This window comes from Gavialis gangeticus, unplaced genomic scaffold, assembly GCF_001723915.1.
Source record: "Gavialis gangeticus isolate Ggan-Ray unplaced genomic scaffold, GavGan_comp1, whole genome shotgun sequence".
NCBI lineage: Eukaryota > Metazoa > Chordata > Crocodylia > Gavialidae > Gavialis > Gavialis gangeticus.
In genome coordinates, this window is record NW_017729034.1 from 4,867,010 (window position 1) to 4,889,189 (window position 22,180).

Below are 22,180 nucleotides of genomic sequence, written 5' to 3' on the forward strand. Positions count from 1 at the left end.
CCACTATATCAGTGCACCTCTAAACATTAAAATAGTAGACAGTAAGTTTAAACCTAATAAAAGGATGTTCTTTTTCAGACAGTGTGTCATTAAAGTGTGGAACTCATTACCACATGATGTTGTGGAAGCTGACAGTTTAGATAGATTCAAAAAAGGACTGGACAAATTCTTGGAGTAAAGGGACATCAGTAACTATTGTGCATGGGAGTTAGGGATACAGCCTCTGAATTAGAACTTCCTAGACCTTAAATGCTGGAAGTGGAAACCGGGAGAGGAACAGTGGGGGGGGAAAAAACAAAACAAAACAAAAAAAAAAAAACAGTGGTCATACCCAGTTCACCCTCCCTTTCACCATCCACTCTCTGCCACTGTGACTCAGACCTATTTAAGGTGCTGAAAGATCATGAGCATAGGCCCATCACAAAATATCATAAGCTTCACTTAAAAAAGGAGGTCACTGGGGACACAACAACTAATTCTGAGAACAAATAAAGAGAAACAGGAAGGGGAGGTCATAAGTTAATAACACGGGATCAAGAGGCCACCAAGCAGATCATACAGGCCACCGCCCACTGCACCCTAATGAGTCAAGTGAACCTGTGGACACCAACCAGTGAAACTTTGACATGAGTGGAGTGAGAGGAAAACAGCCCCACTCACACCCAGATTCATCCTGGCCAGAGCTTCCTTCCTGATCGTGTAGATGGCTAGCTTGGCAAGAGCCAGCAGGAAGTTGATCGGGAGGTCCTGGGGTTGGGTGGGGCCTGGATAGGGAGTGCATAACAAAAAAATCGTGTGGAGAGAAATGCAACGAGAACCTCAGTAGGTGATTCTGGAGGAGGCAGAAAAGGGGCTGCAATCTGGTACAGTAGAAGCAGGTGTGTCCCACCGTCTCCCTCTGTTGGCAAAAGAGGCAGGCATCAGGGATGTCCATAAAGCATGCCAAATACACTCATGTGGCAATGCCTCCAAGAAGAAGCTGCCCGCTGAGGTCCCTGGTGGCTCTTGGGATCAGGGTAGAATACAGACTTGTCCATCAGGGACCCCTGCCCCTGTCCTTGCAGAGGGTGTCCCTCCTGCCACCTGCTGTCAAGACGGGATAATGGAGCATTCAGAGCTGGCTGTCTGGAAGTGGCTCAGCTTGGTATCCCCCCTAGCCTACTAAGCTGGTGAGGCAAGGAGTGTTGGGAGACCTTGCCAAGGCAGTGGCCCCATGACTAGCTCTGGAAGGCTGGGATATATTGGTGGGAAGAGACTACCCTCACACAGGACCTGATCAATATAGGTGAAGGCAATAAGCAGGAGGACAGCCTTTACCTCCTGGAGTACATGGCAGGGAACATGCAACATGGGCAGCTCCATGTGCTGGGCCAGTGCAGAAGGACCTGCCCACCCCTGTCTAGCATAATTCAGGAGGTCCCCCAGACAAATGATGTTAGCTAAGACCATCCTCTGGCATACCCATGGCACTTCCATTGCCAGCACCATCAGCTGCATGTTTTTCAGCAGGGGCTGGGCAAGGAGGTTGGTGCCCTGGGCAACCATCTCTGGAGACATGGAGGTGGAAACCAGCCTCCAGGTCCTAAGGAGGTCCTGGCAGAAATCCAGTAGCTCTTCCAGGTTCTGCTTGGGAAGACTTCACAGGTAAAAGAGCTGAAATTTTTATTGGAACCTTCAAGGGCAGTGAATCAGGCAAAGGCATCAAAGAGTTCAGCCAGGGTGAGAGGACCCTCCAGCCAGTCCCAGTCATTTGCACTGACCTGTGGCAGTCCCTCCACCAGACCTGGCAGGCATCAGTATCGGTCAGATCTGACAAGAAGAACATTGCATAGAAAGTGCCTGCCCTTTCTCACAGCTTGCTGGGACCCATGATGGGGGTGCTGTCCTCCACCAAGGGGCAAGTGAGGTACTTCTTGGAACTCCTCCTCTTCTCCCAGGTTTAGAAGAAGTGGAAGCTGCAGTACATCTCCCAGAGAAGCTGGATATGCGAGCAGATGAAGGCAGTGCAGACTTGGCAGTTGTCCAGAGCTCGGTGCTCTTCCCACCTCTCCTGATACTTTCTGCAGAGGGTCAGGTTGTCTGGGTCAGCAGCCAGGTGTCACTCCAGCTTCAGCACTTACCTCTCAAGCTGCTCTCTCGCTATCTCTTGCTGTTGGATATGCCCCTGGGTGTAGCAGCAGCAGCACTGCCCAACGCACACCTTCCCCATGTCCCACCATCCCCAGGCTGAGGAAAAGACCTGCCGCTGTTTACACCATGTCAGCCAGAAGTCCCGGAAGGTGGCCATGAAGCCCACATCATCCAGCAGGCTGTTACTGAAGGGTCAGTAGGTGAGCCCCAGACACTCAGACTGCAGCATAACCTGAATGTATACTAGATGGTGGTCACTGAAGGGGAGGGTGTCTACTTGCAAAAGGTGTGGACTTCAGGCAGTTTTTAACATGGACCAAATCCACATTTCCAACTGGGAGTGGAGCTCCTGCTGCTCCTCCACCTTGACAAAGATGAAGTTGCTGGTGTCATCTGGGTGGTGGGCATGCGAGATGTTCACCAGGGAGTGGCCAGCAATGACCCCACAGTGCCCCAACTCCACTCCCTATCAGTGTGGTCTTGTGCCTCAACGGTGACATTAAAGTCCCTGCCAAGTACCAGGAACTCATGAGGGCTCACAGTCCCAAGGTAGGTGGCTACCTGTCAATAGAAATGGCCATCTCTGGGTCGTGCACAGGGCATAGATATTCACCAAGTTGAGGATGAGCCCTTGTATTTGGATCTGGAGATGAAGCAAGAAACTTGGCACCACCTCATTAGTGAGCGGGACCTCTGGTTGCAGGCTTGGTGAGAATAGGGTTGCCACCCTACCAGATGTCTCTGTGAGGTGACTGAAGTAGATCCTGTCTCCCCACTCCTGCCACCAGTTGGCTCACATGGTCAGAGCTGTGTGGATTTCCTTCATGAAAAGGAGAAAGTACCTCCCACACACCTCCCAGAAGAAGATTACCTGGCACCTGCAGAGACCCATCCTGCAGCCACGCACATTGACAGTTACCACCAGTGAAAGACTTCACTGGTGGGAGATGGTGTTAGGATTGGCAGGGTTTTTGCAGGATACAATGCCAGCCGCAAGGCCCATCAGCAATCCCAACACCCTCCCATAGATGTAGAGGGCATCATGGAAGCTGAGAGCCTGCTGGTAGTTTCTGGCACTGCTCCACTTATGCCCCTTGCCTTCCCCCACTAGAGCACTCACCCAGTTGAGGAGTTGGTGGAAATCCCTCCAGTAGTAGTGAGCTGCATCTTCCTCCAGGAGCACAGTGTGGTCTCCAGGAATTGAAGCAGTTCCTCCCTGGGTACCACCAAAACCAAGAGTTCTGCGGGCTCTATGGAGCCCACAGACTCTCGGTTGTGTTTCTCCTGGTCCTGTGGCTCAGCAGGCTCCTCCTGGGTGCCAGGTGGGGTGGGTGTTTCCCCCTCCCCCACAGGGGCAGAGGCCTAGCACAGCAGTGTCTGAACCACTGAAGAAGGGAGACCTCCAGCCCCTTGAAGGTTGGGGGACAGAGGGAACAGTACAGCCAGTGACAAGGCAAATACCAACGGGGCTGTGCAAGGTATCCCTCAGGGATGGAAAGGTTTCTGGTGGGGAACACTCTTTCTACTCCTCTGTACTTGGGCCACAGGACACACTGGGGTTTGTGGCAGTGGTGACTTCAAGCAGGGCTGGAAGAGACAATTCAGGCACCTGGTTAGTGATGGTACCCTCCCTGGAGACCTGGAAAAGGGGCTTTCCCCACTGAGGCTCACTGGACTCCCCCCTCCCCCCCCGCCCCGTCCAGCTGGTTGGAGGGGGAGGGCTCCACCACTGGACCCACCCCAGCACCTGCAGTGGTGGGGGTGCAGATTACAGCTGGCGGAGTTGGGGGGTGCCCTCCATGTGCTCCTCTACCGCAGGACAGACATGCCATCCTGGGCCCTCCTCTGTGGTGGGAATGGTTAGCTTTTTTTATTTTTTTCAGGGTGTGGGATTCCTGGAGCAGCTTGGGAGCTGGTTAGCATGACCCCTCTTAAGTGGTGGGAAGGGGGCCTCCACCATATCAGAGGGCCTGAGCTACACCCAGACCTTGCACTTAATCTTGGTCTAGGTGGCAGATCACTGACATATGGGACTAGCATCCACCTAGCCTCAGGGTGGACCAAGGAGGGATCAACCTGGGGGGCTCAGAGTAATCTGGGCTAAGAGGGGGTGGTGGTGGGATGGTAGAGGCAGGCATGTGACCCTTGCCACCCTCCCCCAGCCTGTGCCCCATATCCTGGGACCCTACCCATGACTGTGACACAGGGCCCCCTGAGCTTGCAGAAGAGCTTGATGCTGGGGCTGGGTTGCCAGGGGTGCCCATGGTGGTAGCAACCCTCTCTTTGGCTAGGGCCTGCAGTGTCCCCCACTGCTGATTGAGGGGGCATTCTTGACAAAATTGCCCCAGTGCTCAGCACTGGAAGCATCTCACTTCCCCCGCTATGTACAAGACCTTTTTTGGAGACCCCTGGAAGGAGACCGTAAAAGTCCTTCCCCTCCTCCCCACCTCTACCCTTCCTGCCAGTTGGATGGTGACCTGGCAGCAGAAGGTTTGGATGTGGTGGAGGCTGGAGTTCCAGCACCCCAGCCTAAAGGTGGTGACCAAGGAGAAGCGTCTCCCCAGGCCTTTCAGGAAGGCCCCAGTTAGGAAGGTGATGGGGGAAGGAGGAGAATGGGGCTGAGAACCATCTGGGTCCCCAGCTCTTCCAGGACTTCAAGGAGCCCCATCTACTGCAAGGCCCTTTTCCACTGCCTCCTGTGTGGCAGCCCACATAGCAAGGTAGAAGACTCCCTTGTCATAGTGTCGGGAGGCCACCACAATTTTGGGGGCCTCCACTGCCCAAGCGAGTGTCCACACATATGTTTCAAAGGGGAATGGGAGGGGCAGCTCCATCTTGGGCATATAGCAGCACACCCCCTGGTTCCTGCTGATGGTGGGGAGGGGCCCCTGATTGTCCGAGGTTGTGTAGGCAAAGGCAGTGGAGGGCCTAGGCTCCAGGGCTGCAGGTTGCTGGGTTGAGCAGTCAATTTTGCAAAGCTGGAGGAAGGCTGAGTGGGCAGGGCTTTTGCCAACAAGGTGTCATTAGTCCCTGCAAGTGTTGCTGACTTGGCTTTGTTTGCAGGCCCTCTACCTTTCCCACCCCCTCCTATGGAGAAGGAGGATGAGGAGCCCCTGCCCTGGTTAGGTTTGGGTGACCCTGTGGCCCCCTCTGGGGAAGACTGTCCAAGGGGAGCTCCCTGGGCCTGCAGGGTCTCCCCATCTCAGGAACATCTGTCTGCTTAGAGGCTGCTATTATGGCAGCCCCCTTATGGGGCTCTTGCCTGCCATGACAGGCTAGGTTGAAAGGGGTTAGGTGGGATGGGAGAGGGGGAACCATGGGTTCCTGCTCCATCTAGGTGAGAGAGGATAACTTGCTGCAGGGGGACTGGGGGTACCTCCTCTGTCTGCAGTGGATTGGGGGAGGGGGGCTGTATGGAGGGGTGGCATGTGTGTGAGGGGTTGGAGTGGGGCTGGAGCTAGGGGGTAAACAAGGACACACACAGGATGGAGTGGGGGTGGGGGAAGCATGCTGCTGGCTTACTCAGGTATACACAAAACAGGAAAAGGGGGAGTGGAGCACAGGACTCAAAGGAGGGTAGATACAAGGATGCTGCCGGAGCAGATAGCAGGAAAACAGGTGGTGTTTGCTGGTGAAGGGGACCCAGGACTCAGGACTCACTGGAACTGTCGGGTCCCTTCTTGTTGCAGGCAGCTGTGGTAGCTGATGGATGATGGAGGAGGCCTCCTCTCCCCTCAAGATGAAATGGGGGCTGTAGGTCCAGGTGAAGGTGGTGGTGGGGAGAGCAGGAGTCTGTGGCAGCTCAGCAGCGCTCCTGTTCCTCCCTGGCTCAGCAGCTCCAGCAGCCAGGGGGAAGTTGTGGCACCCGCCTCCCTCCTCATGGACAAAGGAGACTGGGCAAGATGGATCCAGTGAATGGTAATTCACATATTCTTATGTTCTTAATCCTCGCCCAAGGCGACATAACTTTAAAGACTTAAAATGTTATGGGCACGTGCTCTTGTTAATGAGCTTTAACGTGTGATCATTCAAGTTATAAGTGCTCTTAACATGGTCTAATTGTAATGTGTAAGCTCACCCTTTGTGGGTCAAGAAGTGCCTGCAAGGGTCTCAGAGCTTTTGCTTTACCCACCACCTGAGAAACAAAGATGTGGGCAATAATGGGGAAGGGAAGGTAGAGGTACGTGAAAAGGAGAGAGAGGGAAGAAGGGAGTATTTGATTTTAAAGAAGAGTGGAAAAACTGTAGAACAACAATAGAGTGGCAGGGGGAGGCTCTGTCACTATGAATTTCAGCACAGATGACAACTTCAGTCATTCCCCCCCTCCCTCCCCAAGAGGAAACATGCATCGTCCTCCTCATCAGTGAATAAACTGAGAGCCCAACAGACCTGTTTCTTAATTAGTTGAAAAGCTAATAAACTAACTTGACTCCTACCAGACAAATCCTGTGCGGCTCTTGCATATCCACCCGCATGGATCTGAGCAGGGCACAGCACGTCCTGCTAAGTAAAATGCCTGCTACAGCAGCCCCTCTGTTTTGCCACAGGCACAAAGACTAATTCACTGCAGTGGAGGGATGGAAACAAAACAAAAAACAACCCCCCAAAAACCATCATGTCATTCATCTGATCATATTCACCAAAAGTCCTACCCTAAGATACTCCTAAGATTGCTCTGGTTCAGCTAATGTATATATTACAAACATATACAGGTCTGGAATTTACAGTCAACAAACAGCAATACAAACAACTGCCAGGGAACGTATAAACATTTGGAGAAGCATAAGCGCTCAGCCTGGCTGCACCACACACACGATGTTTATTTATCTCCCTTGCATAGGATCAATGGGAGAAGACATTCAAAACAACTTTCTAAACAAAGTGTCACTTTGTGTTAATTTATGCCAATGGGGTTTCTTCCAACTAGTTGTGTCATATTAAGACATGTATGTGTTTAGATACTTTTCTTCTTCTGTTACTCTGTCATGGCAGCTGGATACAAGTGAATAGGAGAGGAGAATGGCTGTTACTCTGATCTAGTTGTTGATCTAAGGGTCATGATCTTCCCAGACCAAGAAAAAGAGCACTGTATGTTCTTAGCCTGAACTCAGATCAGTAACTCATAAAGCCTTTTACAGCCTTTTCTTCATTACCTCTGCTGTGAGGAGCCTATTCTGTCCCTGAGGCTGAGCAAAAAGAGGTGAATAGGAGTTGAGGGAGCTCAGTTCCTCAGACCCTCAAGGAGATGCAAAAATAATTTCACAACTTTGGCATTCTGCCATTGAGGCTTAAGAGCCCAGCAACCAGACCCCCCCTTTCTCAAACCACTGGAGGCTAGGGCATCTCTATTGATGTTTCAATGACTTTCTCTAACCCCTTAGCCCAGTACCCAGCTGAGTTTTACTCCTCTTATTTGCTTTTACGGATTTGCCTGAGCTTTTTCTGTGGTTTTATTTTATAGTAACGCTTACTTTACACCAGATCACAACATTTGCAGACGACATTTGAGATCCCCAATGATTTTGCCACAATACACTACATTTATATCCCCCCCTTTTCATCTGAAGATATCAAAGCACTTGACAAAACAATGAGTCAGCTCAGAAACCACATTCACTCCCCTACCCCCCACTTTCACAAGGTAGATCTACATCACTCTCCATATTTTACAAACAGGACAATGGCAGTAAAGAAAGAGGAAGTGAATCACAAAAGGGTATATTGTCAGAAAGGGGAAGTCTTTTGACTTTCTAGCCCCCCCTACCTCAACTAGGAGCTCATCCTTCTAAGCTGGTGGAATGCAATAGATGATATGAGTATGCCTCAGGAGGGTTTAGATCCATCACACAAACACAGCAGTATGTGGGTTATGCTACTGGTCTCACTAGGAGCCTTGGACTGCCACAGCTCTTTGCTTAGAGGCAGTGAAAAAAAACACACATTATAATACAACAACTTTAACTCCTTTTTCACAGAGGTTATAAAACCAAATTGGCAGAGCTCTGAATGATAACAGGGGATACACAGGAAACTTTCAAACCAATTCCCCTCCCATACAGCAAAGAAAACCAATTAGCAGAAGGAAGGTAAACTGATAATCCACAACTTCTCTGATGGCCACTTGTGCTTACAGTACAGCACCCAAGTGAGCATCTGCATCCTCTGAGGCTGCATGATGCCAGTGGCTTCACATGAGCAAATAAGATTTTTCTCCCCTTTTCCCTCCTCTTGTGGTTGACTACACACACTCTCCCATTGTGTCTCATCAAAGAACTGATGAGGGAGGAGTGGAGAACAGAGCCTCAGACGCTTGGGAAAAATCCAGCTGCCTGTAAATCTAAGGGAAGGTTAAACCTTTTTGACATACAAAATGTGGGATTCAAAGGCTGCAGTGAACCGAGACTGCTGCTTCCTGACCAGTGTAACTTTACCTTAAAGTGCCTCCAGCTCTTACTGTCTCTAGCCCAGTCAGCCAGTAATCAGCAGTGTTTAATTTTTTTATTCTTCAATTATCAGAAAATGTTTTATTGCTATAGATGCCTAATGTTGCCAGCTTAAGCATTTGCTAAATGTCATAGGAAAATCCATCCAGAATTAGCGTGAAGAGGAAGAGGGCAAGGCCATACCCTCTCCCCTTAAGCAGATGCTGGAAGCCAAATTTCAAGGGCCGCTGTTTTACAAACCAAGTGTCTCAGTTTCATATCTTTCATAAAGACACAAGCTAATTCCTTATCTAACTTCTGTGCCAAGCTGGCTACTTTGTCTTCCATAAACAACATGTACATAATGTCATCAACGTCATTACCGATATTTACGCTTGATGGCTATAATATTGCTGTTCTCTGTGTATCAATATGCTTAACATTACCTAAACCTAGAGGGAACTGCATCTCTGAAACACAGTTATATATATATATCCCATGGAAAAGAAAAGCTCTGTACTCAAAGTTGCTACAATTAATTGCTCATTTAATGCAGAAAATAGGGGGAAAAAACATCTAAAGTTACCAGCCAAGCAGGAGTCAACACAAAAGAACTGGTAGCCAGAGTATAAAATCACTTCAGATAATTTTACCCTACATAGAAAGCATTCACTCTCTGCACTGGAGGCTGTGTACACCAAGCTAGCTCAAGAGAAGTACACAACCAGGCCTCTGAATATCACACCAAACAGTAACCGTGGGTCTGTAAGAATGCTGACAAATTCAGTGGACTCATTTCACACCCATCAGATAGATTTGTTTGCACAGCTAAGTTATGCGAGATGGAACTCCATTCTTGGGTACTAGAAACCCTTTATCAATGGATAGAGTTAAAGGACTTAAAAATACAATTCTTCCATGGAGGATGGGATGTTGCCCAGCAAAAGTAACACAGAGAAAGCAAGTTCATACCATAGCCACAGCTAACAAACCAAACAAGATCAGCAGAGCATCTGTAGTCAACCTGTGGAATTCACTACCTCAAACCACAAGGCCAACGTCAGAACTGGTATAAAAATGGATATGCAACACCTAGAGTGACTGGTTTTCTGTAAGGGTCCAAACCAAGTCCTACTGAAGTCCATGGGAGTCTTTCCATTCAACTTGGGACCAACCCTTGAATATCTTGTTATAAGGAAACAATGTTTTGGGATAGGGGCCAGCAACTTTTATAAGCTGCTGGTTCCAGTCTGGAGCAGGTTGGGTGACTTTGGCGGCCTATGAGCTGTGATGGGGAGGCAAGGAGAGGAAGAGTTGCCTGCACCTATGCTGTGCCCACACTGCCACTGCTTCTCCCAGGCCCCTGCTCCCTAGTTGGGGTACAATCCCAGCTTTCAGCAAGAAAGGAGATGCACTAGAACCAGACAGCTGGGAGCTGTCCATACTGTCACCACTCCTCCCCACTCCTTGTTCCCCAGCTACTGTAAAGATGCAGCTTCCATTTGGTGGGGAACTGAGTCAGGGCAAGGCAGCTGAAAGCCGAGTCTGCACTGCTGCCACTCCCCTCCCCTGCCTTGCCTGCCTCATGGCTGCAGCATGGGTGTAGCTAGAACCTGCCCAGCCCCACCTCAGTTCCCTACCAGCTGCAGCCAGGGAACAGGGAGAAGTGCTGGCAGTGTACAGCTTCCAGCTTTGTGACCCTAGCACAGCTCCTCGCTGCCCAGCCCCAACACAGGCACGGTCAGAGGCAAAGCCCTCCAGTTCCACAGGTCAGATCCAGGGGCTCCACAAGCTAGTTCCAGCCCCTAGGCTATACGCTGTCAAGTCAACCTCTGCTCCAGAACATTGGTCCATTAGCACTAGCATCAGAAAGGAATGTTTCTGCCTCATGTAATGCATTTATACAAGCAGCCAAGGTGTAGTAAGTTTTTCACCTTCTGCTGTAAACGTATTCTTCAAAGTCAGGATCTCAGATCTAATGATGGAACCATTAATCCAATGTGGTATGGGGAACTTCATATTCCTAATATTAGAATGGTAATTTTCAAGGCTTGTGAGAGAGAAAAAGGAAAGATAAAGTGTACAGACAAGATAAGCCCAGTTAATGGGCAGCAAACCCTTCTCTTCCTAGAGAGATTCCTTCCCTTAAGATGGCAATAGTTTTGTTGGGTGGTGCTCACTCAATAGCAAGGAAATGTACATCCACTTTCAAATACAAGCTTCAGCTACAAATTGCTGATGTTAATTCCTGTTTTAAATCTACTTGGAAGGCAGGGCTTAAATATACTTGGACAGTTGGCACCACTCCCATTAAGAAACCATTTTTAATGGTTAATTTCAAGCATTGCTTCCCTTATATTGTTACTGCTGGACCCTTCAAGTATTCAATTCATTAAAATGGAATGGTCTTTTGTTTATGCCAGAATATCTTCAATGTATTTCACAACGTTACAATTGCAAGTACTCTCTGCTCACGTGTTCCAGCTGCAAGACCTACAGTGAACAGGAACCCACACATTAGCAGCAAGATATATTCAGATGAAAGAAAATGAGCAGAAATCAGTCAGCTATCAGCCACAATAGCTGGCAGTATCTGTCAGCAGAGGAGGAGGTTCTGGTTTACTCAAATGTGTAACTCACCCATGATTACAGAGTAAGAAGAGCAACTACAGAGTAAGGCAAGACCCCTTGTTAAGGCCCACCTAAAATATTTTCAGACACAGTTTAGTTTGTGGATATGTTACTTAACAGAATATGTTTTGACCGCTCAGGTGATAATCCTCCCCTGCACACTTTTCTTAGAGAAAACACAGAATGTGAACTGTCTTCCAAGAACCATTCATAGCATTCTGAGTATGCATGCTTCAGAGATGCTTATAGCTGGGTGGATTCCCTAAATACTTTTAGCTTCCCCAGCAAGTGAAAGCCTTTGGAGTCCAACAACCCAGAGATAATTTGTATGATGACAAGACTTTCTTTCATGCTGTCCTCCAGCAACAACACCCCTTTCTGTTTTACTGGTTCAAGTGGTAACCTCTAAAAGTCTAACACATACTGTCCAACTCAACCAAGCAGTACAAAAAAAACCCTGCCTGGCTGAGAGAGAAGACATTGCCCTTCCAGAACCATGATCCTCATGACTTTTTCCTTCCATAATTTTTTTTAAAGAGACAAAAATCTCCCCGTCATCTCACCTACTCTTCTCTTAATAAGGAATGACTGCCGTGACTACCCCCATCCAGTACCACCATTCACTGCCAGAACCTCTGCTCTCCTCGTGTGCTTAGAGAACAACTGATTAGCACTTTGCATAATTAACCTGATTAGCACTGTGCATAATCAAACTGATTAGCACTTTGCATAATTAAAAAGAAATAATAATAATAACAATAATAAGCACTAGGTAATATCAAAAGCTGCTAGCCCCCCAGCCTGTTCGTTAGCACCAGGATTAGTTTAGTGCAGCATATTTTATTCTTTAAAACTCTTTTTAACAACCATTTCGAGCCATGATAACTAATTGAGGATATTTACTCTTTCGTTTTTATTTTCAGATCTTTGACAAAAATATTGCTTATTCTACAGCTGTCCACCTTAGGCTTTTTCTGAGGTAGCTGATCACATCCACTGTTGGAGGGTACTTGACTAGATAAACCATCCATCTGATTTAGTATGGTATTCTCCATGTCACAGAGCTGGCACCCTTATCCATCTCAGGCACATACACGGTCTACATTACTCACTACAAAGTCAGGTGGTACTTGTTCACCCATTCTAGAGATGAGGAGTGAAGACACAGATAGAAACATCTTCAAAGATACTCAGGTGCTTCACTACCTTTGTTGAGCTGGCATCCAATGATTTGCCCAAGGTCACTCGTTTGGTGGTAGGTATTAAACCCAGGATTCATAGAAGTTAGGGGCTGGAAGGGACCTCAGAGATCATCAGGTCCAGCCCCCCTGCTCAAGGCAGTAAAGACTGCTGGGGTCAGATGACCCCAGCAAGGTGTGCATCCAGTCATCCTTTGAAGATCCCCAGGGAAGGTGACTGTACCACTTCTGGGGGAATCTATTCCAGACTCTGGACACACAAACCATTAAGATGTTTTTTCTAATCTGAAGCAATCCACTATCAGTTTATGATCATTATTCCTAGTCTTCCCCCGGGGTGCCTTGGTCAACAGGTGTTTTCCTAGCCCCTCATATGTTTGCCCCTTATATGCTTAAAGGCTGCCACCAAGTCCCCTCTGAGTCTTCTCTTTCCCAGGCTGAACAGTCCAATGTCCCTCGGCTTCTTCTTGTATGGTCTGTTCTCGAGACCTCTAATCATTCACGTGGCCCTCCTTTGGACTCTTTCCAGCTTCTCTACATCCCTCTTGAACTGTGGTGCCCAGAACTGGACACAATATTCCAGCTGCATTCTCAAGTGACAGAATAATGCCCTTAACCTCTTGACCAGCCTTCCTTTCTTTATGTACAATTCACCTCCCATGCAACAAACTCATGTTATAGAAAGATAAGAGAGTGGCTTCTGTTTCCATACCTGTTGAATCCCTCTGCTTTCAGTTTGAAACAAACCCCAGAAATATGCAGATTCTGCTAAGTTTTTTGACTGGTTTGGTTGAAAACTTTGTGTGAAACCTCTCACTGCTGCATGGCTTTGGCCAAACATTTAAGGAGGCCCCTGTCTCCCAGGATACTCAATGCCAGATATCCTAGAACGTTTATAAAAGTACTCCCACGCTGCCAGTCCCAGGATGCTCCCTGGTAAAATAAACCAAGATGAAGCCATTGGAGGAACAGAGCAACAAAAAGGAATCTTAGTGTAATTAACTAAAAATATATTATCCCAACCATGGAGGCCCCTACAACAGCATAAGAAAAAGAGCCCACGTGATCAGTAAGCCATCCAGAGCCAGTCACTCTTTTCGCAAGTTGTTTAGTTTCAGAAGAAAAGTGTTGCTGTCGAGATTATTCAAGTCCAAATGTTCCTGGGGAAGGTAGTTCCAGTAATTCTGGGAAGGAGTCCAATCCCTTGGCTTTATATGTAAATATTTAAACAACATTATTTCTATATACATATATTTTATACACATACGCATATATGTCTATATACTTCCAGCCTTTCAAATTTGCCATGAAAAAGAAATACTAGTCATAGCACAAATATCTATTCACCTGCCTGAACCATGATAACTGATCACAAAAACAACAGGCACCTTTAGACACAGAGGCCCCAACCCTACATAAGCTGATCTGCTTAAGCAAAATAACTACAAGATTGGGTCCCCAGGCTAAAATGGTACAGTTCAGAGAAGCTATCAAAATAATCAAAAATATTTTCTTAGTTTCTAGAAAAAGGAAAAATGGAAGTTCCATTACTTAACAATGTTTAGGGGTTGGGGAGCACTGCATGTTCCAACTACAAGTTTCTCTACCTCTTGTTGGTGAAAAGGTCCCAATCCCTAGCATTTTAGGCTGCTAAGATTTCAGGCTTTTACACTGGGTCTTTTTTATGCCTAGCAAAAGGACTGAATCTTGCCCATCACTCAAGAAAGCATTATTTTTAGGAAACAGCACGTTTGAAGGGGACCAAGAAAAATCATTAAAATGGTGGAAGCTTGAAGCTTTTTAGGGCGTAGAATATTAAACTAAGTCCAGGAGAGACTGATTAATTAACAGAATGTTGGTAAGCCAGACAAAATGTATAATAAATAAATTGCTAAGTCAAACATTAGTTTACCACAAAGATGTCGCCTGTACATGTGGGGCATATAAAAAACACAAATTGATAATTGCATGCATGAGTTTACTTATCATGTGTGGAGGTGATATAAATATTTTACAAAAATATTATATATAAATATTATTTGTGCTCAATATTTATGTCATCTCCATGCCCAATATTTGTGTATATGCATGTGTCTAAATATAGGCCCGTATAATGTGTAATATACAAGTTTGTGCATTTGTGTGTAATCTCTCCTTCCCTCTCTCTCCCCCTTTTGCACACACACGGAAAGACCAAGAGTAGGGTAGACCTTTTAGAAAATATTTTAATAGCTTTTTTAGAAATCTTCACCCAAAGTTTGAGGGGGTTTTTTGCAATCTTACATTTTCTATTGCAAAATACACCTGCTTTCTTTTCTTTTCTTTTTTTGCTAAACTAAATATTTCTTCCATCTAATGACTCTCTTTATTAGACAGCATCTAATTTGCATACATTTACATACAATTTAACTGCTAGCTTGCAAGAACAAAGAAATGGCTCTGTATTGTACTGAAGGACAATACTCAGAAAAGGAAGGTATAAAACCCAGCTAGCTCGGTGGCTGTGTATTCTTTGTTTCAGAAATACCAAGATTTTTAAACACACCACTTAAAGGGTGAAAAAGATTATTTCATCAAACAATGAAAAAAGATACAGAGCAGCTCCCTTTTAACACATTTTCTCTCTGGCCTGGTTAATGGGATTTAAGGGTCCAAGATTTCTTTGCTTTCTACTGTTTCCTTTATTAGAACTGATGGATTTAATTCTGTCACATATTTTAGTTCATATTTTATGCCTATAACAATCTATGCTGAAGTTCAGCTCCAATGCTAATTCAATACCACCACCCTCTCCTTACAGCTGGACTGGGAAATGACTGAATAATCCTTGATGGGCATCCAGTAGTCTGCCATCCACACCCAGCACTAATGGATTTTACACAGCGGCTGTCAGGACTTTTACCTTGTGGCACTGAGCAGAGATAATGAAACTTACCATGTAGCTGACTGGGAATCAACAGGAAGGAAAGCAGGGCTGAGCTCCACTTGTGAGAGCAGGGAAGGACTGTGGTCAGAGCCAATGCAGGATGTAAAAGAGGTCTCAAGCCCTCTAGTTCCCTATAAGAGAAGGAGGAAAAGATTTTTAAGATCTTATATGGAAAGACAGGGAGACGGAAAGAAGGCAGGGACTCTTGCCTGAACCACCTGAACCACCTGAACCACACACACACACATGCATGCACACATGCTAACAGGCTTCCCTCCAAAAGCTTCACAATGTAAATACCACTGCACGGGTTGGTTGAGAATCCAGTGTATGTGTAAACGGCACTGTAATTACACAGAAGGAAGGGTGGGAAGGGAGCCTTTGACAAGTATACTAATCATATTAATGTTCAGCCCCTGACAAGTCCCAGGTGAGCAGCAAGCTGCACCCATTGTTACTAGTTTTATCCAACAACTAGTCACTTAATTTCCTAAATCATCTGGATGCCTCCTTCTCAGCCTGGAGCCTTGGTCTGACCACCATGGCCACCCACCGCAGCCTGCCAGCCTACAGCTGGTCACCTTAGCTGGTCAAGGCCGTCCTAGAGCCTCCAGCAACGCCTAGCCTTCTGCCCACCATTGGGCTTAAAGTGGCCAGTCAGGGTCATCTAACCCTCCACTGCCCTCATATAAAGCCCTGACCCAGAATAGGAAGTGTCCAGGCAACAGGGCTTAACCTGATCCCAGACTGCCTTGCTGTTCCCTCCAGCTGGTGCTCCGAACCTGCTCTGCTTGATCTCCTGGTTTCCTAACCCAGCTTGCTCTCTTACTCCATTCTCTGCCTGATCCCTCCACATCCTGATTTGGATTGTTCTTAGACCCTGCTCCTGGACTGATTCCTGACCTGGCTTGTCCTTCAAATCTGCTCATTTCTCCAAAACCTGTTCGGCACCTCAATCCAAGTGGCCCCAGATCTGGCAGTCACCTCTAACGCAGCATGACAATGCCACTTTAACATTAGCCGGTTCTCAGTGGTATACTTCTTGAATTTTATACACCGAAGGGGAGTGGCATGTGGTTAGTAATGGGAAAAGGAAGCTCCACTTTGGAGCCAGTGAATAACAGTGGGGTCTGGTCCTACAGAAATATTTTACCAAGAACTACTTCTCTTTGTGAGTGAGCCAGTTAGAACAATGGGAGTGGATTATTCTTGATAAAGACATCAGTAGGTAGTGTTTGATCCAGGGTCGTGATTTGGAATCGTTATAATCTGGGCTGCTCAGGATCTCCTAACAGATACAATGGGGGCATCAGCACTATCTAATAACAGGAAGCCAGGGGTTAATTCCCTCATCAGCTTCACATGAATGAATGACACCAAAACCTGCAGGCTGAGATGTGAAAGCCTAAGTCTGAAAAAAAGAGCATTACAGGAAAGGTTTTGTTCTGACTTCTCCTTGCCACACTTCGCTAGAGGGTAAGCCCATCACAAAATATTTTCGAAAGTAAACGCTGAATTGAAACTGGTTGAATTTGGTCAACAATTTGAAACATTAATTTTTAAAAGGGGGAAATTTCTTCCTCCCATTTATATTTTCCCCTCTGCTTTTTTCCCCCAAACAACTCTACCATGAACATATATGTCAATCACTCCTCAGGAGAGAAAAAAAGAAAATAACTTAAAAAAAAAAAAAAAGACACACCTTTATATCCTTCCATTCTCCTTCAGCAAAACACTTGAAAAAAACATCTGAGTCTGACAGGTTATCCTGAAGTTCACTAAGACAAGGAGGTAGCAGATTTGGGAAAGAAAGATGTTCCAGTGTCATGGCTCTCAAAGGCATCATGCCCTGTCTACAGCTCCATCTTTTTAAACCCATTGGGTTGTTGCACTGAGTGCATCACATGATAATGGCTACCATGATATCACACTGGAAGACAAGCTCCTATCGTGTAAATGGGATCCAGAAAAACATTTCGGGCTTCGTGTCACGTCAACAGCTTAAACTTCACCTGATTTTTAGCTGACAAAGCAGTAGAGATTGCACAGCATGGGTACAATATATTGTTCATCAAAAACACCATAAAAGAGTGATGCTCTTCCACAATTGGCATCAGAGGCAATTTCTACATGGCATGTTAAATTAGCTTTAAGTGACATTAATTACATTACTACTGTCTTGAAGTGATAAAGACAAGGTCCCACACCCAGAAAGAAAGTCTGCAACCTTCTTGCCAAGGGCAAATAATAAAAAGCATGGTTAGCAGCTATGACTACTCGGACATCCAAAAGCACGTGGAAATCCAGGAAAAAATTCTACAAAAATGTACCTGGAAACACAGAGCAGATAAACTTTTCAGATATAATACCCCCTAGCCTCAATTATATAAAAAGAGAGGGAGATACCCACATATTTTTATTACTATTTCATTCAGCTGTTTCTCTAATTCCATAAGCACTCACTCTTCCCTAGGCTGAGTCTCAACTAGTTGGTGACCAATTTTGTTAGACACCACTTAAATCAGCCCAATGTCCTGGTAGGAATGAAAGATACGGGAATACAAAGCTAGTTGTCATTTGCATACTTAAGACACTGCAAACCAAACCTTCCTAATTTTATTTGCCCTATATACATTAAACTATAAGGGTGACAAAATAGAATCCTCCAGACAGTGTCTCTGGGACAAATTTATACTCTTGGAATTTTTAGAAAACAAGCAGTAAAGCCACTCATAAGGTACCCCTCCACTTGTTTGTGCCAATAAATCAAATACCACCAGCAGAAATTAAGTTGTCTGACTGAGCTGGGAGAGTCTATATGGCCTTCATCCATTTTCATCAGGTCAACAACCAGCACAAGCATTTCTGTCCTACATAAAAATAGTTTATATACTTCAGAATGCACAGGCTGACAAGATTCCAGGTACGGTAAAGTGCCACAGTTTGTTTCATCATCACTTTGTAAACTGTCTCCTCTACACCTGTTTTGAGAAGTGGTCTTAAACCTGCCTTTCTTGAATTACTAACATTGAAAGGGGTGTTTGGTTGGTTGGTTTATGCTCTAAAGTTTTCTATGGCTATAAACAGATGTCTCATCTGGCCCAAGACCGACTGTCCCAGGGTTTGACCCAGATGAAAACAGGAGTGACAGTCATTTACACAACATTCTTTTAAGCTACACTGCTGCTCCTTCACCATTAGGTGGCGAGTGAAAGTATACAGTCTGGCAGCTGTGTCCCTGGGATGAACAGCAATACCCATATGGACAAACAGGAAGTCCCAGAAAAAAAAGTGTTAGTACATTTAATCCAGCATGCTTCAAAGGGGCTTGAACCCAAACAGTGGACATGTTCATTTGTATAATGCCAGGAAAAAATGCTTTATCCTGGGACAAATGTGTTGTCTGTTCACAGCCTACAGGTAATATGCCTTCAAACCAACAATAGGGGTCTGAAACTTGAAGTTAAAATAAAGTTCATTTAACATAAGAAATCTTAGTTAAAGATTACAGTGGTCAGCTAATCGGAACTACTACTCCTTTACTATTATAGATATGAATTAATTCAACAAAATCAAGTGAATTACATGGGTGTAAAATTGCTATAAGCAAAAGAAACCAGTGCAAAGTATCTTGTGCCTCTTGTGTAATGTGTATGATAAATTTCTGCCTTTACAAACTACTTTTTTTTGTACATAGCTGTCTTATTGCATTTTATATTAGATGTTAAGGGTGGGATTATCAAAAGCAGTAGTGGCCTAATTCTGTTTTTACTGAAATCAATGATAAAATCCCAGTTGACTTCAATAAGAGCACACCTAGGACAATTTTAAGTGCTTTTTAGAAATCCTGCACCACTTCTGGCCCCGCACACAGAAACAGTAAAATTTCCATCATCCCGTCTGCTTTTTGTAGCTACAATGGCAGCTTATACACTTTCATCAAATTTTAAGATACTGACAGTTCCCTTTCAAATATACAGAACATTTTTCAACCTAGTAGAATCTTTTACAACTGAAAGAATATTTTAGGACATGGCCATTGTGCCAAGTTATCTGGTCAAAAGGAAATCTACACTTCCCACTAAGGTCCAGTTTGAACAGATAACTTGTTATAAAATATTTGCCTTGTTTGGAATTGAGTTTTAAAACATGTTATCCAAGACATGCAAACACCTCTTTCCCTAGCCTATGTAAGATCCATTTTAGGACCACTAGTGAAGGGGAAAGTAAAGCAGTCTGTCCTGACTTTCCTTGACATAGAAAAGAACCAAGGAGACAAACCATTAAGAGTATTTTATAGAAACAAAACCATGTCATTTTGTGACAGCATAAGTTAATATTTTCCCACTGAAAATATAACACCAAATTTCCATATTTAGCTGGGTTTTAGGTCTGCCTGGGCTGGATATTGGCATTAGCTACCATGCAAAGTGATATTTTGTTCAAATTACAGGATAATCCTCTTAATTGGGACACCCTGGTGAATGGCCTATTGTTCTAATTAATAGGTTGTCTCAATTAAAGAGAAGAAGCCATTTGAAAAAGCTGTCCAAAAAAAAAAAAACAACTCCAACTTAAAATGGAGGAGAAATGCTATAGTGAACAAATATACAAGGAGAAAAAAAGACTTATACAACATTTGATCTTTACTTCTTCTCTTAACCTTTATTTGGCACATTCTCTATTCAAAGACTAGAATCTAGAATTTCACAACCATTAAACACCTGGTTAAAAAACACTTAACCCACTGGTACCAGCCAAACGTATCCCCATTAAACAGAAATGTTGGCAATGCTGTCCCGATTAAGCAGCATCCGTTACCATTTGCTGTCGTTAAGCTAAATGGGTTCCATGGGACGCAACCTCATATAACAGATTTTCTGATTAGTAAGGAGTACTGCACCAGTAATTATCATACAATGTGTGAAGGGCTTCTGGCCATTTAAAATTCTGTCCATCTGTTTGGTTCACAGGCCAAGCTTAGAATTCTGGGAGTTATGCCCCGTGATGCAGAAGTTGTCTGGGTGAGCTACATATTCCAACAGGGCTAGGGTTTGGATTCTGTTGTTTTGCTTTGCTTTCTGGGATGCGTTTGGGCCAATGGAGAGAGGGTAGCATTCAGGAGCTTTGGGCTGGGATTCTTGCTTGCAGACTCTCTTGCTAAACTAAAAACAATTTTCTTTTCTTTGTGGCTTTTCCCTTAGAATTTGTATCGGCATACAAAACCACTCCCATCTGATTGGCAAAAATGTTACTTAAAACAGTACTAGTGCTTTTGTAAACTCTGTAGTGTGAAAATGTTCAGTGTTTGTTTTTTGTTGTTTTTTTTTTTAAATTAAAAAAAAAGCCTACATAAAATTGTATATGTGGATGAATTCAGTGACGGACCAATAAGCCCAAAGAAATGCTAAAGTATTGTAGCTACGACTTTCCAGGAAACGTGTAAGAATGATCCCAAACAAATCCTGTTTCTTAACTGGACCAAACAACTGAGAGAGACGTTAGACAAGCTTTTGGGCCCAAAACACTCTTCCTCAGATGGTTTTGCTTGATTTTTGCTTTCTCAGGTCAAAAGCTTGTTCAGCATCTCTTACAACAATGTAGTTGTTTCAATAAAAGCTATTAACATATCCAAGATGAGAGAATAAAGTTTTTTCCCTTCACAGATTAGGCACTGCAAGCTTCCCAAATGGACTTCTCATTCTATTCTGAGGCTACTCTAAAGGAACTATTTGCATCACTGAAAGAATAAGTTCTCTCCACCACCCATTTAGCTTCTATGCCACCACCAGGATTACAAACAAGTACATTAACTGCCAGCTGTGCTGGTAAGGGGGGGTTGTTTGGTTTTTTTTGTTTGGTTGGGTTTTTTTGTGCCATATATAGATTTTTTTCAGTAGGAAATGGGACAGAAACCCAGCAACATATTTCAGGGTGAGGCCAGCAGGAAGTTATCAGATGGGGATAACTTCTACCATGTTACCAACATAGTTCTCAAATGGTACTCTGAAACAGAAAGCTCTGTATCCCATGCCCAATCATATACAGTCCCACTTCAGTTTCTGGTTATTAATGGCCTTCTTGTACCCTCAGAGTCATCCTTTCCCTGTTCTGGTCCTGGATTAGATCTTTCTTTTGAAAGTACTCCGCTCCATAGAAGTTGACAGTGGGTACGTCTACATGAGACGCTACAGAGATATAGTGTTGGCGGGCACTAATTGCGACACAGCTGCTACTGCACAGTAGCTCATTGTTGCTGGTCAGTAGAGCTGGAAACAACCCATGCACCTCCAGGTGCATGGTACCAGTGGGTACTACACAGTCATTTAGTACATGCTAAGGCAAGAATTAAATGACTGCGCAGTACCAACTATGCAGTGGGGTGCATATGTAGACACACCCACTTTATGCATTATCTTGAATGATTAATCACATCAAAATAAAGGGTCTTCACACAACTCCCTAAACTGATATTTCAAAATATAACATATTGTAAGGACGGGCTCAGCCTTCAGAGGCTGAAAGCCACAGGCAGGTAGTTAGCAGTTAACTGTCTGGCCGGCTGGAAAGCTGAGAGCAAGTTACAACTGATGAGTAGTAAATGAGGATAGAGGCACAAGGAGAGTGACAAGCCCCAGAAGCAGAATTCAAGGAGAGAGAAGAGAGGTCCTAGTGTTGAAGGAAAAGCAAAGAGCTTGGGTTGCCCTCTCAAGGTCTGAAGAAAGACAGCAGGTTCTGGATCTGTTTGTGCAGTGCTTGCAGCTTTTGTTTTGTTGTTTCCTTTGTTTACTGTGGGTAGAGCTAGCTTCAGGAGGAGGCAGTGTGGGTGACTGCCCAGGGCACTGTGGTTGGGGGGAGGGGGGAAAACCGAG

The 22,180-nt window shown here is 45.1% G+C and overlaps 1 long non-coding RNA gene across 1 annotated transcript in view; it reads right to left on the reverse strand.

Annotated features, from left to right (window-relative positions):
- Positions 1 to 22,180, reverse strand: part of LOC109304598 — a 589,090-nt gene that overhangs the window by 420,609 nt on the left and 146,301 nt on the right. Inside the window, exon 3 of the long non-coding RNA XR_002099429.1 lies at positions 15,318 to 15,439. This is a non-coding gene — a long non-coding RNA (uncharacterized LOC109304598). The remainder of the gene's footprint in view (positions 1 to 15,317; positions 15,440 to 22,180) is intronic.